At 36.7% G+C, this 9,362-nt stretch overlaps 1 pseudogene; it reads left to right on the plus strand.

Moving 5' to 3' along the window:
- The first annotated feature begins 846 nt into the window (after nucleotides 1-846).
- On the plus strand, nucleotides 847-945 carry LOC145609781 (small nucleolar RNA R71; annotated as a pseudogene).
- The last annotated feature ends 8,417 nt before the right edge of the window (nucleotides 946-9,362 follow it).

Raw genomic sequence — 9,362 nt, forward strand, 5'->3', positions numbered from 1 at the left:
GCATTGTTTTGAAAATTTCCCCTTCCTTGATTGTTCCAATTACTCCTATTTTGATTTGAACCATAACCTTGATTATGGTTACCACCACCATGATTATGGTTTCCATTACCTTGGTTATGATTTACATAACCTTGGTTTTGATTACCATAATTATGATTTTGATTACCATAATTTTGGCTTTGATTTTGGATACTATAACCTTGGTTATGGTTACCACGAGAACCTTGATTCCCTTGGTTCCTATAACCACCATTATGATTATAGTTGTCAAAATTGCTTTGGTTTTGATAACTCCTATTCCATTGGCCTTTTTGATTATCAAACCTTTGAACATTGTTGTTTGACACAAAATTGACATGTTCACATTCATTGTCAAACTCATCAACACATTCATTAGGACAAGCACTAGAGTCATGATCATACGATCCACATGCATCACAAAACAAGCAACCTAAAGGCATATTATGTGAAGAGGGAGGAGGTTGAGAGTTAGAAAGAGTACCTCTCCCCTTAAATTGGGAGGGAAGATTGGAAGCTTGAGAAGAGGAAGAAGTGCTCTCCAACTTAGCTTTGATTGCGGTGACCTCCTTTCCTAAATTTGTCATTTGAGAGGAAAGGTTGTTGATTGCATTGAGATGGTCCACCGAATACAATGAAAATTGTTTTCTTGAAGAGTCTCTCTCCCCATCTTGCCAATCCCTATAATATGTCACCACATCCTCAATGATCTCCACAACTTCTTCTTCGGTTTTGTTCATGATAGGGCCCCCGGCCCCTCCATCAAGGCATGACTTGCCTTGGGGACTTAAACCTCCATAGAAGATTTGGATCACTTGGTATGTGGGGATTCCGTGATGAGGGCACTCCCTTTGATACTCTTTAAATCTCTCCCATGCTTCATAAAGACTTTCACTCGGCCTTTGCTTGAACCCTTGAATCAAGGCTCTTGCCTCCGCCGTCTTCTTTTGAGGATAGAAGCGGGACAAGAAAGCCTTTGTAACATCATCCCAAGTTCTCAAGGAGTTGGGCTTCACCTCCTTGTCTAGCCACTCCAAAGATCTTCCTATTAGAGAGAAAGGGAACAACTTGAGGCGGATGAATTCTTGAGAGACCCCATTGACTTTGATAGTGTTGCAATATTTTTCAAATTCTTTCAAATGGTTCAATGGGCTCTCATTCTTAGCCCCACTATATTGCCTTCTCTCAATCAAGGTGATCATTGCCGGACGGATCTCGAAGTCATTTGCCGAGGTAGTTGGTGGAGCTATTCCACTCTCAAATCTATATGCCCCGGGCACTCCAAGCTCCTTCAAGGCTATTCTAGGATGTTCACCCATTCCTTGTTCTTCTTGAATTTCTTCTTCACTCGAAGAGCTATAAGCCAAAGATCTAATATCCACTCTTCTTCTTGAAATAGTCCTCTCTATTTCCGGATCAAGGGGAACAAGGGGACGATCACGGGTTCTATGCATGCAAAACTCACACAAAAATGTTAGTAGCACGGCTACAAATGTAGCCTAGAGAAACAAAATCTTTTTGTATTTTATCAAAATGAAATAGACTCAAAAACAACATACACTCAAGCACCATTCCTCGGCAACGGCGACATTTTGATGTGGCGGAGAATGGTAGGTCGTTGGGCTACCACCCCACCCTATCAAACAATATTTGTCAGCTTAACTAACCCCTATTTAGCGTAGTGGCAAGTCAAGGTCGAACCCAAGGGAATGGATATCAAGTGCACGAAGTCTAGATCAAGCTATTTCGGAATCAAGAAGGGGTTTGAGGTAGAACTAAAGCTAAACTAGGTAATGCAAACTTGTATTAAATCAATCTAAGACACTAGGGCAATGGATCCACATGCAATCATAATGGAAACGGTAATTTGGGAGGTCAAACCGACTAAGTCAATCGATATGAAGGAAAATCATCATGTATCCAAAAGAGCATACTAAGGTGGTTCACCTAGAGGTCTAACTAGCGTCAACTACGCTAAACACTAACTACGGAACGTCACAAAGCACCTCAATCGTGAAATTGCAAGTCTACTAATCAATGGTCCGTATCATAGCAAGCTTACAATGCAATCTAGTGTATTAATCAAAGATGGCCAAACCTCAATTAATCACACACATGCACATGAAAGATCAACCAAATTTAATCATATCATCAACTCCATCAATTATCCCCAAATTACACTATTCCATCATTCATACATGCTTCACCATCTCCCTAGCTAGGAAACTACTCACTAGCCATAGAAATGGAGATCAAAACTACAACATTCATCAAATTCATCATCAAAATGCTTGAATTCAAAGATTAAACCAACAATCAATCAAAATCAATAAAAATTCAATCAATAACCAAATCAATCATCAACAACATGAAAACTAATGAAATCAACTAAAATCAAACTTGAATTGAGATTAAGAAGAAGATCCTTACAAAACTTTGATCAAAAGATCAAATACAATGATGAATTCTTGAACAATCACCAAAGATCATGAGTTTCTCTCTCTAGTTCTTGAGTTTCTCTCTCTAAAATTCTCCCAAAAACTAACTATCCAATTCTAACTAAAACTTTCTTCCTAAAAATAGATAGAAATAACTATATATACAAGGAGAAGGTCGGTAATGACGCCAAAAAATAGACCCTCGTAAGTGCGGGCGCTCGGAGGAGGGAGAATGGCGCGCACGGGACACACCCAGGTATGTGCGCCCGCACGCACCTGGTGTGCGGCCGCACACGACCAATGTGCGGCCGCACACTCCCTTTGTGCGCCAGCACATAGCTGGGTTTCCCCCCCTTCTTCTCTTCGTCCTAGCTCAAGTGGTGCACGCATCAGGATGATGATGATGGAGGACAAAGTGGGCAGAAACTTCCTTGAATTTCTTGAAGAATAAAAACCATGAATAAGGCATAAACAAAGCCTTGAAGCTTGCCCCTTGGATCCACCTTTGACTTGGAACTTCTTGCACCTTCTTAGGCATAAAAGCAATGAAAACTCGTAGAGAGGAGGCTCGGGAATTCTTGGACAATCAATTACCACCTACAAGCAAAAGATAAAAAGCAAGTAAAAGAGAAAAATAACAAGTAAACTAGAAAAAGACATGAAAAAGAGAAACTAACTACAAAAAGCATAAAATGAAAAAAACAAGAATAAAACTAAGGAAAACTAAAGAAAAGAGAGATAAAGTGAAATAAAAATCATCCAAAAAGGAACCAAATGAGTGCCAAAAATGTCACTCATCAATGCTTAATTTTATCTAATCACCAAATTAATTTTGCAAAAGTTGGAAATTAGTTTCATTCAAAAAAAATTAAGCAATTGAATGGGTGCAGCCACGGCTGGGTGGCAGAGCCACCTGCTGGTGGGCCACAGTGGCTGCTCCGATGGTCAAGTGGGGCAGAGGTCAGTAGGGAGGCGGAGCTAGGGAGGGCAGTGGCTGTATTGTGCAACAGTTGCACGGTTTGGCTGTGCTCTCCAAGCTAGCAGCGTGGCTGGGCACTCCGCCTGGCTGCGCGACTAGCTTTGGTTGCGGCTGGGCTCCGGCCTGGATGCACAAGGAGCTACGTGTGGCTGGCAGGGTGCTCAGTCACGAGAGGGCAGCTCAGCCAATTCCGGTTGTCGCTGTGCTGACTGCCGTAGTTTGGCTTCGGCGCAACTGCGGTGGTTGGCTGCTGTGTCAACTAGTCGCTACGGTGGCTGGGGTTCGACCTGGCTGCTGCGGCAGACGGTTGGGTACGGCGGTGGTCAGGCTTTGGTCTGGCCGCTGCGGTAGTTGGGATGTGACTGGCAGCAAGCCAAGTCACGGTGTTTCCCAGTTTTTTATAAAATTAAAAAAAAAATGTTTTATTAAATTATTTTGTTTAAAATATTTTCAAGATAAAATCTGATTTTATTTTGGAGATAAAATCAAATTTCAAAAGTTGTTAATTTGATAATCATCCATATTAAAGTTGTTAATTTTGGACAGAATTTGTTAGAATATTCTTAGCATATTTCAAAAAGATAAAGATTGATTTAAATAATGTAATTATCCCATAATTATTTTTGGATATAATTGATTTAAAATTTTGTGATTGGCTAGTAATTAGGATAGAATTTCCTAACATTGTTAGGATAATCTTTGATGATAAATATTATTTATCTTTTAAGATTAAAATAAGATTTGATTTTATCTCATGACTAATTTAGAATATATGATATTTTATTGATGATCATGAATAATATATGATATTATCTAATTACATTAATTAAAATATGAGATATTTAGATGCCATGTTTCCTTAATTGTTAACATTCGATGTTGTAGTTTAGGAAAGCATGATGAGTGATTTATTATGTGGCAATTTTATAATATATGATATTGTTTATTGCTATATAATGACTAGTATGGCCCAGTAGATTGCTAAATACGATCTGCGCATCGTGATGTATTTTTGTAATCTTAATATTGTCTACGAACCGATAAAGTATTTTGTAATTTTAATTTATTTTATTTAAGTAGTAGATAGAATAGAGTAGAATTACAGGTTGCAGTTAATCCAAGAAGCCCATGAAGTGAAGGCCCAAAGGAGCAAGATGGATGCGATCCATGATGATTCAAGTGGGAGCATTTACTTTATTAATTTTCTTAGGATTAGGGGCCATGCTATGTCTTGTTTATGCATTTAGTATTTTATGCATGTTAGATTTTATTGATGTTTTGTGATGATGCACTAGAATTCATTATTTAATCACAACATAATAAATCTAGATCCCAGTAATATTGATGCAGCTTTTCCAATTGAAAACCCGACGAAAACCTTGATCGTTTATGATGGGTCGGCCCTCAGCAGAGCATCATAATATATCTTGGGGAAGTGGGGGTAGGACCGCATATCTACACTTTTAATTGGTTATATTTAACAAGGTGACCTAAAGCGTTTAGAACCTTGAAGCTAAGAGTAATAATATATTAAACATGCGATGGTTAATTATTCAACCAAGAATTACAAGAGTTGTAATCAGTAAAGAGTTTACTCACCTTGAAAATGTAATGGTTAATTGCAGGGCCTCACTCTGGTTTATTATTGCACGAATAAAGGATCTTGGAATCACTCAATTCAAGTTGGGATAACTTAAATTGAATAGAGTGTTTTAAAGTTACCAATTTAATTCGCTTTTGGTACTTTAAATTCAATAAACATAATTGGATTTTGCGTTTACTTATAAGTAACATGTCGTTCTAATTTTATTATTATATATAATCTCCTCGATTGAAAATAAAGTTGAGAAACGTTCTCAAAAAGTTTAAAAGATAATCCATAAACCTATATTCCAATTTTGCTAAGATTGTTCTAAAAGGCAAGTTTTAGAAATTCATGTCACAAGTCTAAGGTTGGTTTTATTCAAAATGTTTGAGTAAAATGCCAACACATCTTCATTTTGAAAAATGTTTCAAGGGATATAATGAGATGAGAGGTACAAACCCTCCTAAAGACAAGTATAAAAATCCAATAAAATCTCTTATCCTCAATATGATTGAATATAAGAAAGTGATTGGAAATATCTATGATCAAAAGTTGATCAAATGACAGTATTCTTCATCTACTTTATATAGAGTTTAATACTTGATTAAACTCAAATATGAAAAATGATTGAATAGACTTAGCAAAATCATGAAAAGTGCTTAAAGTAGTTGAGCAAGGTATCATTTTGAACCTAAGAAAAATGTTCTAAGTGGCTCAAAGGGAAAGGTTTAGGAATATATGAGGATTGCATTAAGATGTTATAGGCCAAGAAATGCAAACAAGTTGCTACTTCTTAAAACCTAGAACTACTTACATGCTAAAAGTTGTTATGAACAACAAATGTTTCAAATTAAATGGACCAATTCCAATTGATTAGATACTACCTCATATAGTTAGAAGGTAAAAAAATGGAAATGTTCCAATTTAAGAATTATATTATAGAAATTGATTTAGCATATTGCTACTTCTTGTACATATGATGTCCTGTTTAGATCACTCATTGCACAATTTGGTTGAACTAAAGGAAGAAATTAGCCAAAGGAGGAATAAATTTACAAGTTTAGAAGCAAATGTTGCTACTTCATAAGTAGAATCTACAAGTTTGGAAGCAAAAGTTGCAACTTTACAAGTATAACCAGTATTTCACCACTAATAATTGGCTAGAATTAAATAAATGTTATTCATTCTTGCCATTATCAAAACACCATTCAATGTTAGTAATGACTAAGCATCGGAGATTCAAAACGTGGAATAAATGTTATTCTATGTTTTTTGAGTCATAATGTGTTTTGAATTGCTAAATAGGTTTAAAGTTCTATATGATAGAAATAGTTAAACCATTTCGATATATATAAGTCGTCTCTAATATGTCAATTAATTCAAATGAAAATGAAAATTGCATACGGAAGTGATGGGATGAAGAACGGTAGGTCGTTGGGCTACCACCCCACCCAATCAAACAAAATTTGTAACTTAACAAACCCCTATTAGTGTAGTGGTAAGTCAAGGTCGAACCCAAGGGAATGGAGGTCGAATGCACAATGCATAAGTCAAGCTATTTCGAAGTCAAGTAAAGGGGGGTTTATGAAGGAAAGTAGAGCTAGAGCTAAATGATGCAAGAACTTGTATGAAATCAATCTAAAGACACTAGGGCAATGGATCCACATGTAATTGTAATGGAAAATGGTAATTTAGGAGGTCAAACCGACTAAGTCAAGTGATATGAAGGAAGATCATCATGTATCCAAAAGCGCATACCAAGATAGTTCACCTAGAGGTCTAACTAGTGTCAACTACGCTAAACACTACCTAGGGAACGTCACAAAGCACCTCAATCGTGAAATTGCAAGTTACTAATCAATGGTCCGTATCATAGCAAGCTCACAATGCAATCTAGTGCAATAATAAAAGATGGCCAAACTTCAATCAATCACACACATGCACATGAATTATCAACCAAATTTAATCATATCATCAACTCCATCAATTATCCCCAAATTACTCTAATCCATCACTCAAACATGCTTCACCATTTCCCTAGCTAGAAAACTACTCACTAGCCATAGGAATCAAGATCAAAACTACAACAATCATCAATTTCATCATCAACATAATTGAAATCAAATATCAATCAACAATCAATCAAAAATCAATAAAACTACAATCAATCATCAAACTAACTCCAATCAATCAACAATAACATGTAAAACAAATGAAATCAACTAGAATCAAACTTGTATTGAAATCAAGAAGAAGATCCTTACAAAACTTTGATATAAAGATCAATTACAATGAGGAATTCTTGAGCAATCACCAAAAATATGAGTTTCTCTCTCATCAATCTTTGAGTTTCTCTCTCTAAAATTCTCTTCAAAAACTAACTATCAAATCCAATCTAAAGCTTCTTACTAAAAATAGGAAGAAATAACTATATATACAAAGAGGAGGTAGGTATTGACGCCCAAAAATAGACCCACGTAGGTGCGGGCACTCGGAGGAGAGAGAGTGGTGCGCACGGGACACACCCAGATTGGTGCGCCCGCACGCACTAGGTGTGCGGTCGCACCCGACCAATGTGCGGCCGCACACTACCTTAGTGCGCCCGCACCTGGCTGGGTCTTCCCCTTTCTTCTCTTCGTTCTAGCTCAAGCGGTGCACGCATCCTAGATGATGATGATGGAGGACAAAGTAGGCAGAAACTTTCTTGAATTTCTTGAAGAGTATAAGCCATGAGGAAGGCATATACAAAGCCTTGAAGCTTGCCCCTTGGATCCACCTTTGACTTGAAGCTTCTTGCACCATCTTTAGGCATGAAAACAATGAAAGATCATAGAGAGGAAGCTCGAGAATTCTTGGACAATCAATTACCACCTACAAACAAATGATAAAAAACAAGTAAAAGAGAAAAATAACAAGTAAACTAGAAAATGCATGAAATAGAGAAATTAACTACAAAAAGGATAAAATGAAGAAAACAAGAATAAATCTAAGGAAAACTAAAGAAAAGAGAGATAGAAAGAAATAGAATTCATCCAAAAAGGGACCAAATGAGTGCCATAAATGTCACTCATCAAATTTCCCCAAGCTAAACTTTTGCTCGTCCTCGAGCAAAACAAAGCAAGAAAGATAAAGGATGAAAATTTTATTGAAAACGAAAAAGAAAGACTCAAGATAAGAATATACACTAAAACTCACTGTTGTAGGAATCACGGTTGCTTTTAGCTACAACAAGCCCTTTAAACCCCAAAGTCACCTATGAGGATGAGTGAGGTCTCGTAAGGGTATCCTAAGAGTTTGACCCATAACTCTCCACCAAACATCAATGAGGCAAACCGTAAAAAGAAAGGAGAATGAAATGAAAATAAACCTTTGCGAAATGAACTAACATAAAGACTATAATGCAAATAAATGACAATCTTTCTCAAGTAGTTAAGGTATGCACGTTTCAAGATATCCAAGGTTGATTGAAACATAGGGTATGTTAGGCATAGGAACTAGTTATCACAATCCACGTTCATCCCAAACAATCTTACCGCGTTCTCCCCACTAGTCTCAAATCTCCCCTTAGTGAGTGTCCCAATTATTCCTCGAAGGAACCGGAAAAAGAATTATTTTAAGGCTACTCGACAATCTTGACTATGCATCCCCTTTCCTTAGGCAATGACCCATGATGACCTCCCCCGAATAGTGACTCAACTATCTAGGTCGAAATGTCTTTCCCCAAGGTTGTAACGTAAGGCATAAAGGGTGAAGGTAGGCTAAAATTTAAAAATTTGGTGATTTTCCTAAAAAGTGAAGCAAAAGGGTGATCAATCCTTAACACCACAATCAAGAAATTACCAAACAAAAACAACACCCCCAAGCTTACTTGAAGCTATACTCACAAAAATATATACAAAAAGCGTACACGCTTCTCCCCAAGCTAAAATGAAGCATTGTCCTCAATGCTTAGAAGGAGAAAAGAATACATCAAAATATTTTTGAATTTTTCACTTTTTCAATTTTTTTTTTCTTCTTTTTTTTTTTTGAAATTGCAATGTCCTTGCCTTATACTTGATTCGGACGGCTTTTCCTAAATGCAACTTTATTAGTCCATGCCTTTTATGAAGTAGGACGGCTTTTTCACAAATATTGCCATTATTCACAAGGAAAGTGAAATCACAAACTTGCATTCATAAAAACCAAAATTCCAACTTATCCACCACAAACTCCATCTCAAATGATCATATTGCTTCACAAAAACCAAGAAAAAAAAATAGAAAATGAAACAAAAGGTCAAGTAACTAAAGATGTGGCTTGAAAAGAAGGGATAAGGCTCAAATGGTTGCAAGAAGGCAAATGT

This window comes from Chenopodium album, chromosome 23 (assembly GCF_948465745.1).
Source record: "Chenopodium album chromosome 23, dcCheAlbu1.1, whole genome shotgun sequence".
Classification (NCBI taxonomy): Eukaryota; Viridiplantae; Streptophyta; class Magnoliopsida; order Caryophyllales; family Amaranthaceae; genus Chenopodium; species Chenopodium album.